The 21776-nt window shown below is 45.3% G+C and overlaps 2 long non-coding RNA genes across 2 annotated transcripts in view; both read left to right on the top strand.

Annotated features, from left to right (window-relative positions):
- Positions 1-21776, top strand: part of LOC142771806 (uncharacterized) — a 578925-nt gene that overhangs the window by 149789 nt on the left and 407360 nt on the right. The gene's annotated exons all lie outside the window — the stretch shown is intronic.
- The window catches only part of LOC142771804 (uncharacterized), a 222790-nt gene continuing 206718 nt past the window's right edge, over positions 5705-21776 (top strand). The window contains exon 1 of the long non-coding RNA XR_012886163.1: positions 5705-5880. This is a non-coding gene — a long non-coding RNA (uncharacterized LOC142771804). The remainder of the gene's footprint in view (positions 5881-21776) is intronic.

The following is a 21776-nucleotide window of genomic DNA, read 5'->3' on the forward strand; positions in this document are numbered from 1 at the left end:
GAAAGAACAATTTATTGAAACACGCCTGCAAGTTTACGTAGGCAAAAAAAGTTTTTTCGTATGTGAACGCCACGCAGTGAGAGATCACGCTGCTTAGCTTAGTCATCGAGGGACAACTACAAGTCATCTGGCAAGAAGAAGATGCCGCTATGGCCCAAGGACTTGTTGCTCTCCATTAAATGGAGGAGAGATAACGTCCTCTAATACTTGCCGTTTCAAGAAAGGTTTTCTCCCTCTCTGGAGCATAATGAGCTAAAGAAACCAGCTCTACGTGAGCTAAATCACGTTCAATCTGTCTTTATCACCACGGGAAAGATGCACGTGAGCACGATTGTTTTGCCGTCGCACACTTTTGCTTTCTACTACGCAAGAGGATGGGTATATAAAATTAAGCTTTAAAGCTGAGAGTGACAAGGCTATCGATACATCAATACGGGCACATATCGTTGTATTCTGAATAAGACATTGCCACGCAAAATTGTACGTGAAATTGCTTACCCAAGAGATGATGCGTAAAGTATTGATGCGCACCGGCTTACATGGGACGAATAAACTCGGGCACCACATTCGGCATTCGCAGCATCTGTCTGCCTTTCGCATTCTCAATTGTCGTCCGAAGACGAGCCTTCAGGAATCCCGGCAGCTAGAGTCCATCAAACTTATTTTTGGCAATCTTTGGCCAATATTGTACCGTAATAAAAAAACTGCTGCGATCATCATCAACAGAGAGCACGATGGATCGTCTCAACAAATCAGGTAGGAAAGCCAGGCGTAAGACGCACCAAACAGCTAAAAACAAGAACCGCACAAAGTTTGAGCTGATCCGCTGTCATCCGCTTATCCACCCACTGCGTAATACCCCTTGATGGTGAGTCTGAGGTCGAATCATGAGCACCGATTCTTTTTTTTTTTTTCATGATCCTTGGAACTAAGCAGCCGCTCATAGCCTTGACCTAGAATGTCCTGTCATCCACTTAGAAAGGAGAGCCACACTGATTACGATATTACGATCTCCTTCAGTGCCTTCCGCTGATAAGCCTATTATGTAATAATTATTCAAAGACAGTTCCCGCAGAGAGATTATCGACGTTCATCACATCATTTTATAGGCTAGACCGCCGTTTAGATCTAGAGCTAAGACAGCCGTGTCAGCCGCTTTGCAGGGAGAACCAGACGAATTCGGAGTAACTCTGCTGTTATTTACTGAGTCGCTTGTCACGTGAGGCCGTTTCATTGGATAAATTGAAGGCATTTTCGGCTTATTTTTCTTGATGCGCCGATATGTGTAGCTGCTTATTTTTCATTTACTAGCTGCGTCGCCAAAAGAAAATTCAGATGGATGGTGGTGGTCATGGTGTCACTTAAAGGTACTAATGGTCATAAATCAGTTATAAATTAGCTGAACAGAGAATGTCACCTTTGTGATTGTCACTGTGCAATGGGAGAAATGCCACTGAACATTAATGTCGCGACAAGATGTAGGAATGGCCTGTGAACAGAGAATGTCAGTGCACTAAACGTTCCGCAAGAAACTTAGGAAAATATCATCGAAGAAGAAACTTGAGGGGGAGCTGAAAGGAATGTCACTGAACAAGGAATGTCACGCACAGCTTACCGGATTATAACTAAGCAGGGAATATTGCAGGGAGCTGTAGAGATTGTCATTGTACAGAAAGTGTCGCTGGGAACTGCAAAGAATGTCACTGAAGAGAGAATGTCCAACAGAGTTTGAGAGACCTTCACTGAGCAGGTAATGTCACAGGGGGCCGTAGGGAGTGGCATTGAGCAGGAACTGTAACAACGAAACAGGGGGCATGCCGATAAACCTGGAATTTCGCAGTGATCTGGAGAGAATGTCGTTGAGCAGAGAGTGTCATTGTGCAGGAAGTGTCACAAGGAACTGTGTAAATGTCGTTTAAAAGAAAATGTCACATAGAGCTAAAAGGAACGCCACAGGGAGCTGCGGGAAGTGTCATTTCGAAAGTCTTCCAAGGGGGTGGAGAGAACTTTACCAAACAATAGAAGTCATAGGGAGATGTCGGGGATGTCATTGAATATGAAATGTCGCATGACGCCAGAAGGAATGTCATTCAACAGGGAATGCCGTTTAACAATGAATATCACTGGGAACTTGAGAAATTATCAGTGTACAGAGAGTGCTACAGGGAGCTTGGAGCAAATGTCCTTGCACGGGAAATGTCTCGTCACTAGGGGAGTTGTTATTGAACAATGAGGGAGGAAGCAACAAAAGGGAGAAAGGCAGGGCGGTTAACTAGGAAGACATCCGGTTGGCTACCTTACACTGGGGGATTTGGAGAGGGGACAAGAAAGATGAGAAAGAGGGAAGAGAAGGAAAAGAGAAAGGAAGAGACAGACAGTAAATTCACTGCAGTGTGTAGAACTCCATCGTAAGTCAGAGGCATTCACACAAACCCGTCTTCATCAAGAAACACAAAAAGGTTTTCGCTGCTTTGTGGTCTGTCGAGGGATGTGGACGGAGCTGTAATAGCACCTGCGCAAAAAGAGGCCGATCATCCAGTCACCGCAATGCGTCTGCAAGTACTTGTCTCTCTGTGGTAAATCCAGGACAGCGGCGCAGCAGGTGTTGGATGTTTCCATCGGTGCCACAAACATCGCATGCCGCACTGTCAATCATTCCGATTAACGTGGTATAAACTTTCGTTTACTTAATGATCCCAGGAATGAGGAGAAAATCAGACCTACCGACACATGCCCTGAAACAACTTAGTCTATTCCTACTGGACTAGAACCACGTGCACATCAAAACGGGTGGCTCGACTATTGAACAGTAAATGTCCAATAGAAGTGTAGGGCATGCCACTGAACAGGGATTGTCACAAGAACGGTGGGATGTATTCTGGCCATTCGACGTTCTCTGTTCAACGATATTGCATTGCTTCAATCCTCAATATTTCCCGAATTTCTCTTTTGTTTAATATTTTATAAGAAGCACTTAGACGGCTTATAGCCTGATAACTAGCAGAAAGCGGCAACAAATGGGAATTTGTGTGACATCTGGTTGAAGATGCTTACATACATGCAGGCGTTTGTTGTTTGAGCAAAAAAGAAAGAATACCACGTAATGGGTGACATTTTAACGCAAGTTCTTTTACGTTCACCCGGTATTCCTTCGGGACGTATACAAAGGTGGTATTACGTTGTTATCTCGTTAAGAGCGATGATCTCTCAGTGTCGCATCGTGTATAAGTTGACAAATCTCGAGTTGCACTCCACTGTCTTTCTCTAATCCACCACTCGTTTCGTGTTTTTGTGTCGGTGTGAGTGCGTGTGGAAACGGTGGCTTTGTGGACGGATTATCGACGTTCCTTCACCGAACTTACGACATACACACTCAGCCCTTTTCCACGCTGCACGGTGTTGAAGTGCCGAAGATGGGCCGAAAAGACGGGCACCACACTCTTCGTCCCCTAGCAGATGGTGCGCAGTGAATGAAAAGAAGGAAATGCCTAAAAAACAAACAAAAAACGGGAGGATTTGTGGCCTTGATGACGTGAAGCAGAAGAATCTGCGGCAACGGCCGAGAAAGCCCACAGAGGCTTTTTTTTTTCGTGCCACCACTCCCCAAGAACCCGGAGTGAGACAAACAGGCTCTGTCTGGTACGATGTGGACAGGGTCTTCGGAGTGTGCTGCCGAGTCGTGTGCGGAAATCCCCTCGCGACGAACGACCAACTGCCGTCGACAGTCCGGGCGACGAGTAATAGAAAGACGAACCAAAGAATAGATAGTTCGGAAGGAAACGGAAAAGAAAAGGACAAACGAAAGAAGACTCTGGCGCAGAAGAAGTCAAGGTGGCCAACGGGGAGGAGTTGATGTACATGGCGAGAGGAAGACTTGTGCCTCGAAGGAACGGCCACCGCACGCACGCACACACAAAAAGAGAAGCGAGCAAGTGAACGCGTTCTTTGGCGTCCAAGCAGTTGGTCCGTTAGGCGAGAATGACCAGTCAGATCGAAGGGTCGTTAAAAGTGAGGACGAGGAGCCGGGGCCGCAGCCAACGGCCTCGCTCCTTACGAGTGTAACGTTTGCCGCGTGACGCGTCAGTAGACGTGGCTCCGAGCTCACTTTCTTTCCCTCTGTGGCTTTCTTTCGTGGTGTTACAACTGTCACGTTGCTCCTTTCCCGCACTATACATCTACTCTCGGTCAGAAAACGCCTTCACCGCGGGTTGATAGATTCTCGGAATGCCGTCCAGCAGGCGCGTAATACCTCGACCAAGAAAGACGTGTCTATGATTGAGTGGCTTATCGTTCTGAAATCCGAGCGACATACACTGCTCCATCGTTCCGATTCGGTAGCTAATCGTTCCAGGCTGCTGAGCGTCGTGCTGAAAGGAAAGAATTCTGGAGCCTGAAACGTGTTGAAACAAAGGTATATGTAAACTGGTAGCGTAACTTCTATTGAAGCCCATTGATTCAGCAGTCGGCGACTTGTTGCCAACGTCGCCATCTATATGAGGGGACAACTAACAACAAAGAAAAAATAACATGTGACGTCACAACCGGAAGGGCTAGTGACGTCACGCGTTTGCCCTACATGGCGCGAAATTAAAATTTTTCTTAATTGCTGCCCTGCTACGTGCCTTTATTATTTCGCGATTTTATTGTGCCTCAATCGTGTCTTGCTAACTGCACGTGAAAAAAACAACAAAAAATAAAAAAAATTGATGAAGCAAAGTTGTTTTATTAGCCAAATGACGTACTTGCAATATGCACAAGAAACTTCGCAGAGGCAATTGTGAGACAACTGTTTGCGAGCACAATAGCATAATAGTTCCAAAACTCACGTCGTCCTACAGTCGAAAACTACTGCAGCGAGACAGCAGTTTTGAAAATGTAGCTTTGGCAGCCGCAGAGTACAGCGTCTTGTTGCTTAGCCTGTCGCGTTTACAGTCACCGAAGGCAAGGAAGGACACGCCGGCGGCCTTGCGCCAGCGAAAACAGTCGACAGTCACAGGAGCGGCTATCTACACAATCTGTGAGCTAGCTGAGCTATGAAATGCACATAAAAAAATTAGTAAACTTCTGTAGGTGCGCACGCAACCACCGCGGAAAAGTGAGCGATGGCTCGTTGACCCGGTAATGCGCCAAACCAAAGAACACGCCGACACAAGCTCTGAAAGCATATTGTTACGGAAAAGAAGAGACGCCGTAACGACGAGGCTGGGGATTAAATATATTCCAAACCAGCGGTAATGGCGTGCCCGGTTCACCAGCGATCGAGCCGAAACAACCCTTCGTCTTCCTCGTCAGGCACACACACGCGCGTCGCCCCCTAGAATGTCAGTATACATGCATGTAGCAATATTGTCTGGATACGCCCCCAAATTCGTTGGCCCATGTGACTAGACTGCCTGCATGTGCCCGCTGCTTCTGAAACCAGACGAAAAAAAAAGGGGGGGGGGCGCTGAACCATATACCAAAGACCAAAACTTTATTAACGTAATCTACAATTTTATTGCAACAAATTAAATTAAAACCGTTGAAAATAAACGCTTATTTGTTTTTTATATTTTTTGTTTTCGTTATTTGTCCCCACCCCCTCCCCTAGTCGCGCTTCAATCATCACGCAGTTGCTGATGTCTGTCGCAATGGGTTTCAGACCACTTTTTGTTCCAACTTTCGCGACCTATTTAGATTGACCTTGGCTGAAACCACAAATTTATTGTTAAGAGCCTTGTATTTATTCCGGCTGCATATACTTAGGTGTGACAGAGGAATGACTGGGAGTATTTTTCTGTTCCCACCACCGCCAGAATATGGCCACTGCTGCTGGGATTGGAACCGCGACCTTATGCCTAGTAGCGTGTAGTGTGGCGTCCACGAAGCTATAGGAAGTCGGTAAGTCTTATACTCCGTTTCTTTGTCTTTTTTTTTTTTATGGTGGCGATGCTGCTTTTAGTTGAGACTATCATGTCCGCTGGCAGCCGTAGATGAGAACTCGGTTGTTGCCACTACTGAAGACTCCCACCACTCGCCACTAGGCCCACTTTTTATTCATCCACTTCAATCAAGCAAGCTTCATTCAAACCCCCCCTTCATTCAACTAGCTAAATAATTTAGGGGACCCTAACGATTAGCCTTTAGAAGTTGAACGTAATAGCGATATTCTGTACTTCAAACACTTGGCGCATGAAACCTTTTCGAACTCCCTATGCATTCACTACGTCGCCTTATAAGAATAGGAGCAGTAGCGTGTGTGCCTTCTTTAGTGGGTGACCGGCTTTAAACCAGGAAGCCATCATAATAATCGCATGTTCTGTCTCCCGCTGGCACTTGGCGCTTGTACTACACATTACTACGGCAATATTTTACGTTGCCCTGTGAAGCATGTATAAAGCACGCGTGTGTTTATAAAAAGATGAAAGGCACTTTCTCTGACTTTCAAAACATACTAAGTTCTTTTCGCTGTATTTACAAGCAAACAAGTGGCCGTGTGGTAGAACATACGCTCGCCGTGCAAACGACCCGGCTTCGATTCCCAGTTGGACACAAACGACCCTGGTTAGCTCCCCACTCTTACCCAGGATCTTTTTTATATTTTATTTTATTTGGATCGTTCTCGATTTCTCGGTTCCGCATAAGATGATGATTTTTCGCTCACAACCAATATACCGACACCTACGCCCACGCCGTAATTTCTGCAAAACGAGCTCTTTAACGCTATCGCGTTAATAATTGGCGCAGCGGAGGCTTATTCGTAAGCCACAAGCTTCGTCTTATCAACAGCGTCTGCTACGCACAGCTGAATAAATCTTTTCTTTGTGTTTTTCTTTCCTGATCAACACAAAACTTATGGGCGGTCCCTGGAAGCGCCGCGGTGTCCTTAACGTAAGGACGCATCCTGTCAATTTCTGGGCGTGGACAAACTGCAGTCTACTAATAAGATTGACTCGTTACTCACTGTACTCTCTACTTAAACGAGGACGACACAGGCCCAACAACGTCATTTTAGTGTCTACAGTGGTACATACCCTCACGAAAAGCCAAGAAACGAACGCAACATGGTGCAACGTAGCCACTATGAAGCTGCAACAGATCACCCAGTGTTTCATTTTTCCGCCCCAAGTCTTACCATCAGCTTTTCTCGCCACTTTGACTCTGTCAACAACGTGCCAGTAAATCTCACTGCGTCTCGACCTTGTAATCACAGATTTCTGAGAACAGTAGTGAAAGACGGCGGAACGTAGGAACAAAAAAAAATGATTTCGTAACACACCCAAAACTTGAACAGTTGTTCACCGGATACAAAGGGTACAGTCGAAATCTGTCACAGGAGCATAAAGCAGCTCACAAAAGAAAAAAAAAACTGTCCTCCTGTTACATAAAAATGGTTTCGTAACACACCCAAAACAGGTACGGTTGTTCGCCGGATACATAGTGTACAGCCAAAATCTGTCGCAGGAGCACAAGGCAGCTCACAAAGAAAAACAAATGTAAGTCAGACACTCGTTCCAACGTGCGAGGCACATTTTCTTGGAAATATGTTCTCTTCTTATAAGGCTTGTACCCTTCGCAGCACCACCGTCGATCGGCGAATAATGCCGAGAATCCCACAGCGAAAGCATAACCGTTCCAGATGTCGTATTATTAGTCAGCTTAGTTACGCAATCGGCTGAACTTGTGTGCGTGAAGAAGCGATTTTCTCGTTTCCCTAAATACCGAGATGAGGCAACGCAAATATTGTCACGTGGTCGTGACGCTCGAGAAGCGGCAGCGGTCCCGCTGCTTCAAGATGAAGCTCTTTTTATTCGGGAAAACTTTTGTCTGGGAAGTGTGACTTGATGGTATACAGGTGAAAAATCGGGGGATTCTTAAAAGGATACCACCACAAAATTTTGGGACCGAGATAACCTGCGGGGTCAATTCTCGTGAACATTTGTATATCATCTGCAAGATATCAACAGCGAATATAGCTTGGAAGGTACTTTAAATTATCTTGAAGTTTGCGTGAGCGACCGACTTCATAGCGCTATAGACACCATCAGAGGAGACCCCGAAGAGACCCCCTTCTGGTACACTGTACCCCTACTTCCGTCACGTCACCACGCTGTGGTCAACGAAACAAGTTACGATCACGTCATAGCCGCCATTTCTTTGCCACGTCAGTTCCCGGAGTCTATACTTCTCGGTGGCTGGTTGCGAATGCGTGGCCGTGGCGCACGCTTGGAAAGTTTTGTGCTTGACGACATTCCAGTCCCGTGTCCTATTCGAAATTAATTATTGCTGCGGACCGTGCGGAAGTGCGTCACAGTTCAGTGTGCTGACGTGGGCAAGAGTTGCACATGCTAGGTGGCGACAGTTGCACTCAGTTTTTGAAACTCTCTCAAACCGAAACTGAAACTGATTGATAATGAGAGACCTGTAATTAATTATCTGTCACGAGCTGCAGCAAATGATGTGTTGTGTCATGACTAACAGGCCCCCAGCAACGCATTGCAGCAGAAAAACGCGAGGCCAAAGTCTTTGTGTCAGTACCCTTCAAGCTTAGCCTTTAAATGTCAAACGCGATAGTAATACCTTCTTCCCTAGTATCCTCTTCCCAGGATTGCATTCTCGCTAAAGGCCAGCCTTAAATTTAAAATACACTTTTTATTTTTACACGAAAGTGTTTGGCGCGAGGCCTCTACCACATTTCAGTGACGCATTTCCCCGTCGAGAAAGCCCGTGCGATGAGATGTCAACGAAAAAAAAAAGTTCCTTATCGTGCACTGAACCCAAGACTTCTCGGTCAGCACCAATAGACGCTGAGAACGCTGTCCACTGCCCCTCGACGACGGACTCTAACGTCTTCATAAACGTGCCTTTTATATCCCACACTTTCCTCTCTCAGTGCTCCTGGCAAGGGTCGTGGCATCGCTCTTTTGGACCGGTAATGTAATTTATCTTTGCGGACTCCTGCGCAATTACCACCTGCAGCGCGTGTTTGTACGGGTCCGCCCCATTCGGCCCCGTTCAGCCTCGCTCATAGCGTTGGTACAGAACAAAAGATTCACAGCATATCCACCGAGTGAATGATGATGAGTCGGGCGAAGCTTCGCAGGCTCTCAGCGCGGGATCCGCCTGTCCTTGTGCACGTTACGCAGCCGTTGACAGAGCCCTCGCCGTCTCTGGACCTTCTTGCCGGTGCTTCCGTGCCACTTCGGTTTCGCGGGCTCTCACCTCCGGGTCTCGAGGACGAGCGCGCGCTGCAGCCGCGTCTCGAGCCCACCGCTCCACCGCACTGTCTTCTTCGCTCATTGCGAGGCGCACAAGCGCAGTGACAGCCGGCAAAATAAGAAGCGCGCCAAGCACGCCTCTCTAACGCATCGGAGTAGAGCGAGTGCCCACTGCTCCATCTAATAGTGCTAGGGGAACAAGCACCGCTGTGCCATCTAGTGAGCACTCTACGTACTAGGGGTGGCTACTACAACGGCGAGAGACTACTAGCCTGTGCCGTAAAGAGCTTCGCCTCTAAATTAGTTCTGCGATGCGCTGTTTTCCTTACCTGGCTAATGACTTACCTGGCTCTAACGCGGCATTCATCGCTTGCGCTCGCCCAAAGCATATAGTCACTGCCGGCTACGAAAGTGACACGACGTGTTTGACGTTTCGCTATGGTCTCACCGTCGTGTTCAATCATATTTTTTTGACAAGCCACAGGATGGCGACCTCAGGCCAAGTTGTGCGTCCGAAATGCGACGCTCTACTGGCTATCACACCTCTTTCTCTGACTACGCTCTCTTCGTTACCGTCTACAGCTACCATAGTACTTTGTTTGATCGCTGATTAAGGACGTAAGTCGTTGGTATGTAGATGTACCACCCAGCCTCAACGAAGTTGCATCCCCGCTACGCTGCAAAACACCACTATACAATGTGCGAACCCTCCGATATCAATGTACAGTAAACATTCAATTATATAAAATTATATAAAATACATGACTCAGTGTAAGCCTAGCTTTTCTGAAAACCCCCATTTATGTTTCGTTAGGAGGTCCCCCCGACAGTTTTCACTCCGGGACCTCTGATGTTGCACTTCTTGTCCACCTTGTAATCTCGACTAATTCCGTCAAATAAAGATCTGTAAGGGCACGTTCTACTTTCGTGCTATACTTATTCCAATGACCACGGCCGGGTGAGCCGTGTTTCGTTTTGCTTGTTTGTTTGTTTTTGGATAAGTTTGCGGAAATAGAAAATTCGCTTACGCGAAACGCTCATCTTTCAGCCGTAGCATTCGTACCGTTCCATTAGAGCTGATTCGAGACTGCCGTTATTGAGCGCAGCTAGCCCCTGTTGACAGAACCGTCGAGTCGTGTCGCGGACCTCTTTTTCCCTGCTACACATCGCCTTGACTGAGTGCTCAATGTAAGATTCATCACCCCCCCCCCCACACACACACACACACACACCAGAAAATAATGGCTCTTTTCCTCTACCTTGTTCTTTCTTTTTTTTTTCATAAGCGAATGTATGAAGGCTACAAATGGAATCCTTCCCTATTGGGGGCCCACTTCTTTTCTCGTCGCCTCATTGTCATCGCGTATTCTTGTCTTTGTTTTTATTCTTTCTTTTTTTTCATCTCGAAGCCTGCTTTTCTGCTGGAATTCGACGTCTTAGAATTGAAAGGTAACGAATATATTGCCGGGAAGCAATCTTTAATAGATATCGGTGTAGAATTCGGCGAGGTAGACGCGTGCGTTTTTTTTTCTCCTTGTTCTATACGCTGGTAGCATGCCCCAAGCATTCCGTTTGTTCCTTTTTTTTCTCGATATTCACTTGTAAGTCGGTGCGTCATTTGTCGACGATCCTCTGAATCCCCCCTGCCCCCCAATTTACTCTGCCCTGTTTCACCCTTAGTATCCCTTTGGGCAACCAATTCCATCCCTGCATCGTGGCTTAAATTTCATTGCTGTTATCATCGTTCACATCTTTATTTCTTCGTTGTTATCGAACTCTTCGTTGCCCATACGTCGTAACAACTTCACCTCGTCTATTGTCGATTCCCTTCAATGCCCTCCCCTCGCACTCCCCCCCCCCCCCCCCCCTGCTCCGCTCCCAGCGGTGTTCGTTACGAAAACTCGAACCCATCTCTTCGCGTTCCGCACGAAAGGCTTCTAGAATCCTTTGTCCCCAGTCACTTTATTTTCTATCCACTTTTTAAATGTGGCATTTTACACTTTTTCATGTGCCACGTTATTTATTTGCTGGATGTTGTTTCTTTGATAGGTATTATGTCTCACATTCCTCTTTCGGTTCTGGGAAAAAAATAAAATAAATGGGAACGTCGTCTTGGAAGTTGGCGCAACCATCAGGTCTTTCATTCCCTTTTGAGGCTCAGGCAAAGGAATAGTGATAATATTCTCGCTCAATTTATTTCTTTCGCCAGCTCTTTTCCCGTCTGTACCAGCCGACATTTATTTGCACCTAAGCCGCCTTGTGATACCAGTGAGAAGAAACATGCAAAAAAAAAGAAATTTTCAGCTAAGGGTGTCGTCGAAAGTAAGGAAACAAATACCTTCGAAGTCACGTACCTGTGGCTTTAGAAGGAGCACTTCTTCAGACATTTGATTGGAGACCCTAGTAGCTTCACGCTCATGCATCGCTGTTTATCTAGTTATTTTAGACATCGTGAGCATCGTTATTGCGTCTTTTTATTTTATCAGGTTTTATTATCGTAATATTGATCGTGTTGTACTTTTTGAACAGAAAGAAAAAACCAACGCTAAGCGTTGGGTATCAACCATTAACGGCGGGAGGTCACCAACATTAATTAAAAAACAAACAGGGTCCCTTGTGCAATCCATTAAGAACAGAGCGTTTCTGATAAATACAGTAGTGGGAACTCTGGCGCTAATCTCTATGGAAGCTGCAACGCGTGGTGCTTCAGGCAGCATGGGAGTGATGAGTAGTGTCTAATCTTCATCCTTTCAACTACGTTTGGCTTCACGTGGCTTGGAGCTGCTTTGTCACAGAACGACAATCAGCAAATGTCTAGCAGTTGCTCTTCACTAACTTGACATTTACTAGGCTCACCAATTCAAATCTGGTCAGGAACTTCACTACGAATCGTTCTTTTATTTGAAACAAATCCAAAACACGACAATAAACAAACCCACAAGTGCGTTCGATCCACGCGAGCACGAAGACAAGGCAAATTTGTGCACTACCCATCATTCCCGTGGTCGTTGAACGATCGCAGCGCCGATTCTCTTCTAGTCAATTTTGGGGAACTCTGCTCAAAAAACGACTTGAAGGTGACACCCAACTTTTTTCTCCTCATTTTATGTATTGCTCCTGCCCCGGCACTCATCGAAAGCTTTCCGCACCTTGAGTGGTTATGTATTGACTCTGTGATCAGAGACATCAGACATGGTTTTGCATTGCCTTCGTGATTAGAAGCACCTGACTTGGTTTTAAATTGCCTCCGTGAGTGGAGACCCTTCAGTCGGTTTTGCATTGCCTTTGTGATCGAACCACCTTTAGCCAAGCTACGTGCTCATGTGGTGACGTAGTCCTGTTATGTGACGCCAGTCACGCCATAGTGACGTGACACGATTTGTCGATTACTGATGTCGTTGTGGCGTAATACGATAAGGTCATCGAGTGGTGGTATTTGCATCATTCGTCCCTGACGCCGCGAGACGTCCACGGTCTCATTTCGCATTTGATGAGGCTTAAGGTTTTCGCCTTAAAGGAGCAATGAGACAATGTCACGCCTTGTTTTCTATTTTTTTATTTTGTATTGGAATAGGGAGCTTTTTATTCAGTTAGTACAGCTAGAAAGCTCGTTTGTGCGAGTGCGCGATGGTTGCTTATTTAGAGACGTTTTTAGAGCGTTCAGTTTCGGCGTCAAAGAGCACCGAGCTAGACGGGAGCAGTTCCTGGAGCCATAGAGTTTCCTAAAATTAAGCAGAGGGGACTCTGGCGTTGAGATCGCTCAGCGACCATGGGATTAATAGGTAGTACACAGATATGCTTAGTTTTCGTACTTGCAGGCAACGAATCGTACTAGTGGGTTCGTTTATTGCTGGTTTCGGTTTCGTTTTGAAAGAAAGAACGAACCCTTTTGAATTCTTTGACCCAATTCGAAATGGTAAGCCCAAAAGAATAAGGTGGGGAAGCGCAACCGCTGAACATTTGTTGATTTTTGTTTCGTGATAAAACAGCTCTCAGCCACTCGAACACACGCGGAGCCATAAGCAGGCCAGAAGTACGAAGGTTAGACAAATGTGTGTACTACCCATCATTCCCATGCTCGCTGAAGCATCGTGCGTTGCAGCTCGCATAGATATTAGCGCCAGAATTCCCTCTTGCGTATATTAGGAAACTCTCTGTCTCCGGCAAGGTGAACACAGCTTCTCACGTGACCACGCAAAACTGGGACGTAGGCGCCGCACGCGAGATAGTGGGCGAGCGGAGGCCACCCTGAGAGGAGGCACAGCCAGCACACGTGAACCAAGCACGGATACAGTGCAAGCACGGATACAGTGAAGCACGGATACGGAAGCAAGCACGGATACAGTGAACTAGATTGTAGCACGGAAGAGGCAATTGCAAGTGGCGCAAGTGCCAGGCGTGTGCCAGCGACTGGTCGACAGAAACTGGGGACGTTTGTTTGTTTACTTGACCCGGCGTTGATGTCGGCGTCGCGAGGCGCAGCGAATCTCGCTAAGTCGCGTGGCGTACGCGGTAAATTTGTTCTGAACTATACTTGCCCTTAATATCTCGTAGATGTGTGTGTCTCCACATAAATATATCTTGCTCAATATCTCGCTTTCTAAATTTCATGACAGTGCTCTTTCGAAGCTGGAGCAGCGACATTGTGTACAGAGAACGGAACGCAATCGTGGCTTCGTGAGCAGTACTCATACGGCCGTCCACCTCAGTGGAACAGTGCACGGCTACTCCTGAAAAGAAGGTCGCGGGTTTTATCCCGGTTATGGCGGTAGCATTTCGATGCTGGCGAATCGGGGGGGGGGGGGGGGGAGAATGATGAGGACACCTCAACAGTAGCTCACGAGGAACGGGGATAGACAAGGGAATAAAAGGATAGGATTAAAAGGTAGAGAGATAGAGAGAGAGGTAAGAGAGAGCGAGGTGCAGGGACAGGGAGCGATGGAAGTGAGGAGAAGACAGGAAAGATGGACTCGGTCGGAGGAGTCCGAGGACGGGGCACCACTGGCGAGAGCTCTTGTCGGCGACAGGAGATGTCGTAAGACCCACCCAGTCGGCCAGAGCTACGCTGTCGTCGGAGATCGCGAGGGCACAACCGGTCGGCAGGGCATCCAGCGAGCGCGCTGTCGAAATGGTAGAGGCCTGTGTACTGTGCAGTGTCAATGCACGTGAAAGAACACCAGATGGTCGAAATTTGCCGAGGCCTCCACTACGGTGTCTCTCATAATTATGTCTTGGTTTGGAACGTAAAAGCCCAAATAATATTTGCATTCACGGTACTGACCCTCATGTTGACACCTCATTAGTATTCAGACACGGAAAACCAGAACGTTTATTCAACTACACTACAGTGAAATGTGTGTTATATGACGTATAGTAATGATTTCAGCAAACTCAGTAATGAGTTTTTGAATCACGTGTTGATTAGCACCTTGCATATTAATGAATCGTTCATCTTCGATTTCGACGGCTCTGTGCACTGATTTAGGCGTCACCCGGTAGCAGAGCAAACTTCTGGCTTATGCTCAAAGAAAACGCCCATGGTCCCTTATGCATTGACTTAAGATTACAATAAGGTGAAAGCCATATTTTTTGTTTTTTTTTTAAATTTTCGTTCCACGTTTATATTTCTCCCCGCCACCGTTCGAAAACTTTCTACATCCAATCTTGTGTGACATGGCCTCAACTATAGGAGGGACGTCACCTGGTTTTACACTGCCTCAAGATCGGACCACTTGGGACAAAGCTATGATGTCATGTGGTGTCAGCGTGTGACCTCCCATCACGTCCCATCACTGTGACGTCACAACGACAAGTTTTGGCCTTTTCGACCGTCACTGCGACGTTATATGGTTAGGTGATCACGCGATAATAATACTAATATTAATAATAGTAATAATAATCTTTATTGTCATCTTGAGTTGTACAAAACAAATAACAGGCCTGTCAAAGCCAGACGGAGTCTTGGATGACTTGGCCCGGCACATCGGCAAACGAGAGATGACATACATAATGAAAAGCTTTTCATGTAAACAAGCGGAGAAAGAATACATGTGACTCATTTACGCTACATTTAAACACAATAACAATCAATAATCAAATTAGCAGAAGCAATACTACATAAACAGCAGAAATGTGAAGATAATTATTGAAAAATTTTAACAGATTTTACCCATAATGCGATAACTGATGCAGCATTAAGGAGACATGCTCATTCGTAGATTGCGTTTAGTCGTTGCCGAAAAACACTGTCGGGGATGTCATTAAAAACAGTAGGGACATAGACCTTTCTAGTAGCTTTGCCATATCGTGTTTTAACGAATGGTACAGACAAGCGGGAAGTTTTTTTTTTTTAAATATACGAAGGGAAATTCAGTCGTTTTTGATCTGAGAGCCCCAAAAATGCCGTAATACAACAGTTTAATTAAAGAAAGCTTTGAAAGATGGCAGGCGAAGTAGAGAAAATAAATTTACGTTGGCTGTTGAGGAACGATTGTACACAATGGATTTCAACATACTTTTTAAAATAATGTCAACCCGACGCTGCCATCGCGAAGAACAGAAAGAAAATCAAGTGATCCCATATCGTAGGATACTATACGCAAGAGCAAGCATGATGGTCACTTTAATATTGGTGGGTACGATTGTTCTAATATTGAAGAGTAACCACGAGATTTTTCGTAGCCTGTCACAGATGTAAGCGAAATGATCATTCCAGGAAAGGTCGCTATCGAAAAACAGAAAAACACACCAAGATATTTTATAGAATTAACATATTCAATGGGAGTACACCTACTTTTATATATAATAAAAATATATTATTATTATTATTATTATTATTATTATTATTATTATTATTATTATTATTATTATTATTATTATTATTATTATTATTATTATTATTATTATTATTATTATTATTATTATTATTATTATTATTCTGTACTCAATCTTGACGCCGCGAGACGCCGGCGGTCACGTTTTGCGTGTGATGCGGAATCTAAGGCCCTTGCCTTTAATAAACTATAAAGTTTGAATATACGCTCGAAAGCTTCCGCATCGTAAGTGTATGGCGCCGCTAAACCGGAAAATTTCTAGCCCCATTTAGCGGAGCTCACCTATCGGGAAACCAGCCACGCATTTCCATAATAACACATTGAGGAGTATAAAAAATTTCAACAAATTTCTCCGCCAACAAACCTATAACATGAAAGAGTGTCGTCGTCACAGCCTCGTTCCACCCTCCGATATGCTATCACCTGTGCATGCATTCAAGGGCTACACCATCCAATACACCGGTCGCCCATATCTGATGGTGCGCCTTCCCGATGGTTTTTCGTGGCGTCTCCGCATCTCGCGTCTCACAGCGCCGTTTAAGAGCCTGTATCGATACAGTGGTGTCTATAGGTCGACCTATATCATGTTCCTGCTTCTTTCTATGTTTTTTATTCACCAAAGTCAACCCGCAAGAAAGGAACATGTAAGAAATCGCGAGACAGAAAAAGAAAGAAAGAAAGAAAGAAAGAAAGAAAGAAAGAAAGAAAGAAAGAAAGAAAGAAAGAAAGAAAGAAAGAAAGAAAGAAAGAAAGAAAGAAAGAAAGAAAGAAAGAAAGAAAGAAAGAAAGAACGCATCTGTACGGTGACGCCCGACCAGCGAACGCGTCGCGGTGAAAAATCGTGACAAACGATCGCACATTTTTCTCCGGGCCGATCTTGCTTCCAGCGTGCACCACCCATCCCAGACACGGAGCTGTTACGGTCGCATATATCGTGACACCGACTTTTTAAAAAGTCGCTTGCGAACAAAGATGAACGCACGCCTGCACCGCCCGCGTCGTTACTCTTCTTTTTTTTTCTTACGAATTTCTTTCTTTTCGCCCATTCTTGTCTGTTACGAAGTTTGTTGTGGGGTTGTGACTTCGAGATAAAAAAAAAAAGGGGGGGGGCCTTTCTTGCGGGTTCCATTCCTGTATTGCCGTGCCTATACGTTAGAATTCGCTATCATTGCAAACAGCGGAGGAAAAATAAATGAAAAAAAGGAATTTATACTATTCGTTTCGATTACATTTCAGTTTTATTGGACAGAAAGCAACCGGGACGTAAACCTAGGCAGAAAGATGTCGCAGCAACTTGACCAGAACCGAGGGTCTCGGGGGAGCACATGGCAATAACATATACACGACACGTCTCAAAGCGATCGTCACATATAGCATTCACATTAAAATTCATGACATACACTTTGAAACACTGTACACTTAACAATCTGCATTCATCATATACATGCTTAAAGTGTATCTTTGACACTTCACATATCGATGCAGTGTAATGAGTTCTTTTAAATCACAGAGATAAAAATTATACGCACAAATGCTTTTTTTTTCTTTTATTGCCGATAAACGAAAGCCATTGGCAATAAGAAGAGATCGCGCAGAAGATTTTATTCAATGTTAATGAATAAGCGAAAGTACTTGTACTATAAATAAATTGTGCAGATGTTTTTTTATTTAAAGGTAATCAATAGGCGAAAGCTATTTGCACCATGAATGGGCACATATTGTTGCAAACTATTGAGACCTATAGAACAACAAGCAATGGTGGCTCAACTGGTACAGCACAGCCCCTCTAAGCTTGATGGCATGGGCTTCGCACCTGTTGTGCTTCCACCGCAAGTTGGCTTTGAGTTGCAGTGGTTACATGAAGCACGAAGGTTACTTCGCTCGCGGCGGCGGCCGCGTTTACGAAAGGAGCGCGCTGCTCACATACGGAAAAATAAGAATTGCGACACTTGTTCACGTTCGTCGTGTGCATACTCATGCGTTCGCTTCGTGCGTCTTTCTTTCTGTTTAAAGAGCACGCTTTAAGTGCCCAGCTGTTACAGCTGTTAGTCCGCTATCATCCTGTGTATGCTCGTTTCGTGCCTGCTTTTTGCTTGGGGTGGGCGCTGCAAGTTTTTAGTTGCTTGTCATTTCTCGCGTAACATGGCAGTTTGTTGCTGTAGCAATTCTTCCGTCACCCTTGTGGAGAAACAATGCACAACAAATGCTCAACTACCTTCGTAGAGACACGTTTCACTTTCGTGTTATACCGGATCCTAGAAAGAGATCAGTCTTGTTTTTTCTTATTCACGGAACACCTTTCCGTAAATGTATGGGTTATTTATAGTACCCGCACATATCTTAAGAAATTACCCAAAATTGTTTACCGTAGCGCCTATCAGGTGCCTGCCAAATAGTCTAGTAGTTACGTTGCTCGATTGCTCTTTTCAAGGTTGCATGATCGAATACTGAACGCGGCAGCCTTATATTCATGTATGCAGAGGGCTGAAGGCCCATGTGCCTAGATTTAGGCGTAGATAATAAAGCCCCAGGTCGTCGAATTTTCTGGATCCCTGCACTACACCCTGTTTGATGATCCTATCGTGGTTTTCACAATTCTATCTATCTATCTATCTATCTATCTATCTATCTATCTATCTATCTATCTATCTATCTATCTATCTATCTATCTATCTATCTATCTATCTAGCCTTTCACGTATTTCTGGCATGTCTAGCACAACCTGCTATCTCGGCGTGCCACCTGTCCCGTTTTTTATCTGCTCGCAGTTGTGGACTCCTTATCATCTGCCTTATCTATCCACAGGACCCGCGACCTCAGTGATGACGGCAGTGCGTTTGCTTTCTTTTTATCTTCACGTCTGTCGTGTTTGTTTGTTTGTCTTTTTGCCATTTTTGTTCTTAGCGATTTTCTACTGCCGGATGGCGCTGTAGAGTTCTTGTTTATTTATCCGAGTCTAGTTCGCCGTCGTCGTCATCGCCCCAAGCCGCTGTCCGCAGTCTGGTCGATTTTCAATTTTCATCGAACGTTCGGCGTCTCTTGACGCGCTGGCAGGTCCGCAAGAGGGGGGGAGGGGTCGGTTTCTCGCTAGGGATCTCGCCTGGATGCTCTCCGACCGCTGATTGCATTACGTAGGCGCAGGAACTGCGCTGTTTTCTTTTTATTCCCAGCACGGTTTCTCCTCCTCCAAATCTTTTCCTCTCTCTTTCTTGTCTTATTTTTCGCGTTTCTTTTTTTATTTCTGTTCATTTAGTTTTCTGTCCGGCCCATGTTGTGACAGTCCTAATTTTTCTACGCTGAGAGTGCAGTTTTAACATTTTGATTCATTTCTTCGTACTGCGAAAGCCTCAAAATATTTCTTTGAATAAGAAAGAAAGGGGGCGTGCAGAAGTAGATGGTCTCCCCATGGTTTCCACTTTTATGCAGGTTTATTAAAGATATTAAGGATGCAGTCAAATATTTTGACTCCTGGAGTTGGCGCAGAGGGAATCAATAACAGGCAGACTCGTCGACTTTTGAAAAACGCCAAATTACTGGAACAAGGTTTGTCCTGATGGCCTTCTATTCCCGCTGTTGTGAAATGTTTCATGTTTCTTTTTTTTGCGGATGCGTGGATTTCGAGAAATCGTGTAGGGTGGGCTTCGTATCCAACTGACAGCTACTCGAGATGTCTCGTTCGTTCAACGCGACAAATCTCGACGAAACAAATTTCCCGAGGGACCTTCGCACTTCACAGCATTACGTCACAATCTTCATCCTCTTTGTGCAATCGGCGAAACGAGTTTCTCGCTTGAAAACTAGATTCCAAACATTTCCGAAAAGTTTCGGCGCTAATGTTTCATTCTGTGGCATTTTGACGGTACTTCTCGGACACCTGCGGTACATTAGTGGAGCAGGTTAGGACTGCCTAAAGTCCCTCTCACCATCTGTACTTCTTGCAAAAGTGAACTATAGGACGAGGTAGTTCTCTGAACGAGCTTTGAATTGTGAATTCCAAACAGGGCTTACAGTCGCGAGCGAAATGCGAAGTGAAACAGAAAAAAATGGCAGTGAGCGTAGTTATTTGCATTGAGACCGCATGGAATTTCAAAAAATGTATAGTATCACCTCCGAGATTTTCACAATAATGAGACTCGGAACATTTCACGCTTCCTTTCGTAGCAATACGTAACAAGTGAAGCTAGTTTTACGAAAGAAAAAGAAAACTGATAAAGCTGTATGAAGAAACACTAATAATAAGAACCCACCACCTAAAGCTGCGATTTCAACCGTGGCTCTTTGAGTGGGACGCAGGCATTGTGTCCCTCCGCCGCTTCGTAGGAGCCATTTGCAACTCTTTAACGACGACACATTGCAGGCTACCGATCGCAGCGCCACACGTGGCTTGACCTTGTTTGGGCCTGACTTTCAGTGCATTGGGTCTGCGGTCGTTTGGAGCACTCCATTTTCTTGTACGCTCTAGCCTCGACCCGTTCGTGACTATTTGAATTTTCAAGGCGAATGGAGTTATTTAGAGTTTTTGAGCAAGTTACGGAAATACGGTAAGCAAATACGGTACGTACCGCTCCTCCTTTCATGTCGTAGTGCTTTTGCCACAAAAGGCACCCGAACAACAGGAAAACTGTTTTGAGGAATAACGGGGGGGGGGGGTTTCGCGCTTGATGGCTTTATGACAGCCTACGCACAGTTAATGAGGAGCCTTGTTTTCGAAGGCCGCGCTGTCATGATACAAAAAGCAGCTTAAGCACATCAATTGAAGGAAAGAAGTGGGAAATTCAGGGCTGATTTTTTTTGTTAGACACAATACTAATAAGAACTAACAAATAATCATGCCAAGTAAAGTATAGAGTATGCTATTAGTCTTAATTTTAATATAAATCTGAAAAAGAAAAAAATGGGACGGAAACACGACTTGCTGTGGGCGGAGACCGAACCAGCGACGCTCGAATGACGCGTCTGATATTCTACAAACTGAGCTATAAGGGAGGCCATTCCCTGCTTCTACATTACGAAGTATACATGTGCGGTAAGCAACGGGGTGTCAGTTAGCGCCACCAGTAGATATTACGGTGAATGTGAAACAATTCAGCTTGTTGGCGTCGCATGTCGCATAATCTAATTACGAGCTGGCGGCTAAATAATACTAACTGAATGCATTCAGTCTAACCCTTCCTTTAAGGGAGGGGTTGCAAACCGGACCAGTGTCTGGTTATACTCCATCTGTTTCCTAGCATCCCCCTCTCTTTCGCAAAGCATTGTTTGTTTAACCGAACGCGCAAACACGTGAAAAGTAGTGACAACTGTACACGTGTTTTTAAACAGTCTCTGACCCCGCCTGTCAGGTTTTACAGTTAGAAAATAAAAAAAAAACGAAAGAAGAGCAAAGGCACAATGGCTGCTACGGACGAACAGGCCTTGGCAGGTGTCAATCCATTTTCTTTCTTTTTCCTTTTTTTTCTTTTGTTTTTCTTTTGCTTTTCCTGAGTCAGCCTGCCTGTCGTCGACGCTTGGAGTCGACGCCGACGGGAGACATTTTTGGGACAGCCCACTCAAGTTCACATCAGCGACGGCGACAACGAAATCAAAACGCCTAGACAAAGCGCCCCCAAAACCAGTTTTTTTTTTCCTCCTCGGTGGCGGTTTCTTGTGCCTCGCATATTCGATCGACTTACAAATGGAGCTCGCGTATATACTTACCGTGTATCCAACCATCCAATCGCTCTCGGTCGCCAAGACGCGGGCATAA

This window comes from Rhipicephalus microplus, chromosome 9 (assembly GCF_043290135.1).
Source record: "Rhipicephalus microplus isolate Deutch F79 chromosome 9, USDA_Rmic, whole genome shotgun sequence".
Taxonomy (NCBI): Eukaryota; Metazoa; Arthropoda; class Arachnida; order Ixodida; family Ixodidae; genus Rhipicephalus; species Rhipicephalus microplus.